Below are 6194 nucleotides of genomic sequence, written 5' to 3'. Positions count from 1 at the left end.
TTTTTATCTAAGTGTTTCGCTTTGTCTTTTTTAGATTGCACTTTGTACGGATCCGCGAATAGGGAATTACGAAACTGAATGCGTTTGACGAACGCTCACCGTGGGTTCGAGGTTTATTCGACGTTTTCTTACGCATTTGCTTTTGCCTGTATCATTGCGAACGGACCACTTGTTTTAACCACTCCGCTGGGAAAACTTTGGCAAGGACCTTTGGGTCGGTTCGGGCCTTGAATCCGCGGTTGTCTGGCTTATTTCTTTTTATTACCTTATGTCTGCTATACAGCGGGGCTGCCTAGCTTGAAGTTTCGTGACCGCCATTGATATTCGTTTCATTTTCAGTGTTTTCTGCTTCAAAATTGCTATTGCTGGTACCCTCGGCTATTGGCCCTAAAGGAGCCATCCTGTACCCTTTTCGCAAGCGGCCAAGAGCGTATTTGTTATTAATTTCCACTGCGTCATTTCCCTGTGTATATTTCGAAACTTGCGAAAGGAGGGTACTTTTATGTTATGTTACATGTTCGGTGCAATATCAGCCACCCGAGGCACCGTCGCAGGGGAAAGGGTTGCCAACTGATGAACTTGGGGCGGGGGCGACCTTGTCTTGTTTCGCGGGTACGACGACGCCTTGTCATCCCGTACGCAGCCGTCCGGCTGCGCCACAAGGCAGCTGCAGTCAACGTTCTGATGACGCAAAAATCGTGACTTTCCCGCCTAATTTTATATGCGGGCCATATCGGTAAAAATTTAATCGGCGCTAAAACAGGGACGAGAGGAACACGTAACTCACTGAGTTACGTGTTCCTCTCGTCCCTGTTTTAGCGCCGATTAATTTTTAGCAGTATGTACCAACTCGCCCACATCAAGCTTTTGCCATATCGGTAAACCCGGGCTTTCTCGGTATTTTTCTGTCCTGCAAGCGCATCCCTGTCATCTCGCGTGTGTAACAAACACCGCTTCGATCAGACGATCGCACAACTTGCACCTCCACTTTGTGGCCGTTAAAGCGCAAATTATGTGTTGCTCCCATTATTTTAAGTGCACAGCCCTTTAGAGGCTCACCTTGTCGTAGCTCGCTTGCTGGACCCAAGTAGCGCCACACGTCGTACCGTCGTAGCGGCGTCCAACAGAGGCTTCGAAAACCAAGCAGTGTATATATAATCATAGCCGTTCAAAACTCGTGAACCGCTGGCTCTTCTCCTATCTCCCCGTTGTTTAGCGTAAAGGAAAGTACAGGTACATTTGAGGCAAAATGTACGTAATTAACCGGCAGCGCCCACATTCATTTAGTTAGGAACGCTCGTTGGATTGGTTTTTTACGATAAGCGAAACAAAAGTGGCAGTGAAACGCCGACCCGTGCGGGAGGAAAAGCAAGCACAAAACGAACAAAACTCGCGCTGGCGTAGTTTCAGGCAGGGGGCGCGCGAGCACTGCGAAGGCGGGAAATTTGAATTGAATTGGACAAATCTCCATTCCATTCATCAAGAGAGGAGTTAGACAGGGTGGCGAAGGGTGTGATAGGTGGTAGCAGTGAGCGGATAACGGCACTGCAGCCTACAGGTAGACAAGATAACGGCACTACAGATTTCCGTTTTATTTTCATAGGTTCGCCATTACAAATATTGACATGTAAATGTAACCTACCAGCAGACAGTTTTGACCACTATTTACACGACTGCCCAACAACAAACAAACACAGAGAACAACCTCTTGATATCCATAGATATTATCTCATAAGAAGGAAACCAGAGCTAATAAAACATACAAAAACATTAAAAATTTTAGAATAAATGGCAATACTAATTAACGCTAATATTCAACGATACTAACCCCTCAAATATTTTTCACAATTTCACACACACGCAGAAACAAAGTCAGCGGCAAATAAAGCGATAATAGCTTTGAGATATTTTGTATTTATCATTGTTATGTAGTGAGTCATTGTCTGCGTAATTGTCTTGTTTAATTACCTTTTTATATTTTTTTTAATTTTAAATCCAAACACCCATTTTCAATGTATTTAATTTACCCGTTATACCTCGGTGGAACGGGAAGGGTTTCAGTTCAGTAGAGTTTTAGCATAGCGGGTAGCGTGCGCTGCACAAGCGGCACCGGCTACCGGAACCCGACCGCGCACACGCGCATTCGTTCTGGAATCATTGTGCTCATTCCTTAACGCATGCACATAGGCACATTCGTTCCGGGAACTTGCGACTCGCCGTGCGGGGCCCCTGCGAACATTCGCAGGTGAGTCTAAGTACCCGCCGTAGCTAGTGTAGCGTACGCTTCCCGCCAAGATAAAAATCTTTAATATCTTCGTGTTCACTTAGGTCGGCTTTCGGCTTGTGGGCAAAAAAGGGGGGCGGTTCTGATTATGCTGCAGTGCTTTAGTATTTCGGAGGGTAGATGTAAAATTCGCAATGTAGTATGCGCTGAGGATTTCGCCTCTACCTTGTGGAAGGACGTCATAACACGGAACTTCGAATGGCGCAATTTCTATAGATTGTTGGTGGGGAGGCTCGACGGATGTCGTGTACTTCATTCAGGCACCCGCTGTAATTGACCAAGACGAGAAGTGCGCTGTAGCGGAAAGGTTAAGGTTGAACCACGAAAAAGTGCATCCTTGCTTATTGCGGTGCAGAAGTGGCGATAATTCGGTTAGCTTGTATAATGGCAGTTAATAACGAACTGTTTCTGATTGTTTCAATCGGCGGCGATTGTCGTGATAACTAACCATGCGCTTATATTTCTCTTTTGCTTTCTAGGTGAGTACCTCTCGTCGATTCCTTCCTGGATGCAGCATTTCTGGTGGGACTGGCTGCCGTGAGCTCAAATGTCGTACAAGTGCGAGCGGTCATATAGTTTGTTGTGAAGTGGTCACAGAAAAAACAAACTCAGCTTTTGTTTAAACTTCTTGCTCACTGTCAAACACCCCGCAAATTTTGGTGGGTTTATACTCATTTCTTTTTTGTTTATACATCTATAAAATTACGAAATTAATCTTCGCCGTAAGTGGGATAAATGTTTCTCGCATGCGCTTTTAAACGTATGATTGCAGAGTGCGCCGGATCAAACGTTCGTCATTTTTGACACCGGTTTGTTGCACCCAACACTTACGTTGCCGCGTGTCAAAGTAGTTTTCCCTGTCGAACTTTGGCACTAGGTGTATGAACCTGCTCTTGACCTTTGAAAGCCCGCTTGGATGCTACTATGACAAAAGAGCGCAGATATTTTTCGCCCTTAACTCTGCTTGTTTTTCACCCACGCAAGACTTCGCATTTTTCCGACTTACAATATGGCTTTATTGTTTGCACTAAATCTCGACACATACCGGCATGAGGAAAAATTGCGATAATTTAAAGGGACCCTGCAACGCTGTTTGAGCAGTGCAAGTAAACCTGCGTGACGTTTAGACTACACTAGCAGAAATACCTGAGCAAAACATTACACGTGCACGTGAAGTGGTGAGCACGCAAATCGCGGTGAGAGACGCGGAAAAACCAACGGCGCTCTCTTCAATTCTCTTCATTATGCACCCCTGGTATGGTCTAAACGACGTCATTGCGGCCATGTCTGACCTATTGGATATCCCTGGTCAACTTCGCTGCTTATTTCTCGCATTTCCTGTGACGATCCGTTGTCGTCGGCGCTGTGTATCATCATCTTCTATGCCTGAACCTGTACGCACAGTTTTGGCGTTCCTTTTGTGTTTTGAGAGGGCGTGAAGTTTCAGTGACGAACCCAATCCTGCCCTTTCAAGGAGACCACTCGACATGATACGTTTATTGCTTCAAAAACGCCCTACCAGCCTGAGCGCGCGCTTGCGAGCAGGCACCCTTGCTTTCTCTTTTATGGCACCAGACCGGAAATAGGCCCCTCCACGTTGCGGAGAAAAGGAGAATTCACCCCGGCCTGTGCGTTTTTATGGAAATGCAGGCCGTCGAAGAAAACGCCGCGAGCCGCCCCCCTCTCCGGGAGAAAGCGCGCAGCTTTCGTCGCGTTGGCCGCGGTCGAGCTGAGAGGAAACAGCCGTAAGTAGGGTTTCTAGCGCTACTTACGATGCATCAACACAAACTAGCCCAACCGTCAATTTTACTGAGAGGAAACAATTATGTGCGATTTCCCATAACGCGTAGTTTCGGTGATAGTGAACGTTTTCTTTTTCTCATAATTCTTGCGGGAGGAGATTGCTGGGACAATCCACTTAACCCTAAATGACATTCTGAGTAGTCGACGGTAAGTGCTGCAGGGTCCCTTTAAAAATGCAGCAGAAAGCCTTTTACTCTCTACTCTGAAGTTGCTCCGAGGCACATGCTTCTGCGCCTCAAAATCGAGATAACAGTGCAGGTTGTCAGACCCCTGACACGCCAAAGTGAATGACACGTAGCCTAGACACACGAGGCTCGTAAACCGTGTCCGTCCGGGCGCGTTCAGGCGGGTCTCGCTGGCTGCAAAGACTGACGTTTTGATGGTTCCTGCTAGCGTCAAGTCAGTAACGGCCGAGGTGACGTGTCACGCATTCATTGCGTAGTTTCGCTTGCGTCTTCAGTAGCTCAAATGGAGAACAGTTGCAGTCCAATTTCTCCTCGGCTCTCTCGAAGGTGGTGTTGTCACAAAATCGATGGAAAAATTCTGTTCGACCAAGTATCTCTATTATAACGACTAAAGGGGTTATTTTCCCCAGTGTGCGTTTTTATGGAAATGCAGGGCGTTACACGGGTTGCTCTTTTTGCTATTTTTTATTCGTATTTTGTACGTTCTGTTATGGGCTTTTCTTTTATTCCTCAATTTTTGCAGAAGTATAAGTTGCATATTTTTAATTTCGTATTTTCATTACTTTAAAATTTGTCTTCTTACTATTTTTCTTTTTTTTCTGGTTTTCAAAATTCTGCCCGACCGACTGTCTGCATTAACACTATTTTAACGATTAAATGTGTTACTTCCACCAGTTACGAATCTTTGTGAAAAGGCATGGCGTTACATGGTCCTGGCTTTAATTGTGCTCGGCAAGGAATGCGACTTATTACAAAGACTTTCATCGAATTCTAACTCATTGTTTGCGGACGCGAGGTCGATTGCCGGCCACGGCGGCCGCTTTTTTGATGGAGGTGAAAAGCAAAAAACGCCCATGGGTACAAGATTTCGGCACTCGTTAAAGATGCCCAAGTCGTCAAAATTAATCCAGAGCTCTCCACTACGGCGAGCCTCATCGCCTGCGCTGCGTACGGCGTGTAAATCTTACAATCAATCAATCAATCAATCAATCAATCAATCAATCAATCAACTTCAATGTTTGACACGAACGTGTACGCTGCCGAGTTTGCAGACACGAACACACACGACCGCACCGTACACACAAAATCTCTTTGCTAGCCTCTAAGGTAACTATCTAGTAATCGTTTATAACATGAAAACGGTGCTATATTACAAACAGTTACATACCGCGGACGTACAATAGTTTCCCTTGATAGAAAGGAAGCAGCAGTTCTTAATTTTAAATACTTATCTAAAAGTTTTCATGATTCTGAATTATATTTAAAACGTCGGTGGTTCGATGGTGCTAGAAAAGACTGCGGAAGAATTCAGAGCACCAAGAAATTGAAGTCACTAACGCGCGACTTGGCAACGACTGTGGATGTTGACACGACAGCTTCCTCTGTCACCGTGAACTCGTTCGTTGTATGTTCAGAACGGCGGGCTGCGTGTGTTTTGCATGTTTTATTTGAAGAGCAGAAACTCTCTGAAAACAAGGTGGTTTGCGAAAATTCTCCAGTGATGTTATTCACTATCGTCAGCGGGTAAAACCGCATTTTACTTAATCTTGGTGCAATAAACAGCCACAGGAAAATTGAAAAAAAAAATTAGCTCAGCTTTCACTCGTGGCGCAAGGCTGGAGAAACAGCGGAGCTGGCGGCCCTTCTCCCTCCGTCAGAAGTCCGGCTGTAGCACCCCACATTTATTTCCGAACTTGCCGAGGAAAGTTCTCAATGACTGCCAGGCCCGGATCATTTCATCTACAGGCCTTCACATCTCTCCAAAAGTGGACCGCGTTAGCACGCGCTACAACCCGCGGCCAAGTCCAAAGCCAACGCCCCCGCTACGAACCCAAAGGAAATGCTGTGCTCCCGAAATGCGATGACACCTCAAGAGGCTAGACGCCCGTTTCATAACGCGAGCGACCCAGGTTCGTTTCCGG

This window comes from Haemaphysalis longicornis, unplaced genomic scaffold, assembly GCF_048455015.1.
Source record: "Haemaphysalis longicornis isolate Haplotype H1 unplaced genomic scaffold, Haemaphysalis longicornis Haplotype H1 scaffold_12, whole genome shotgun sequence".
Classification (NCBI taxonomy): domain Eukaryota; kingdom Metazoa; phylum Arthropoda; class Arachnida; order Ixodida; family Ixodidae; genus Haemaphysalis; species Haemaphysalis longicornis.
This window is presented reverse-complemented; position numbering follows the sequence as displayed.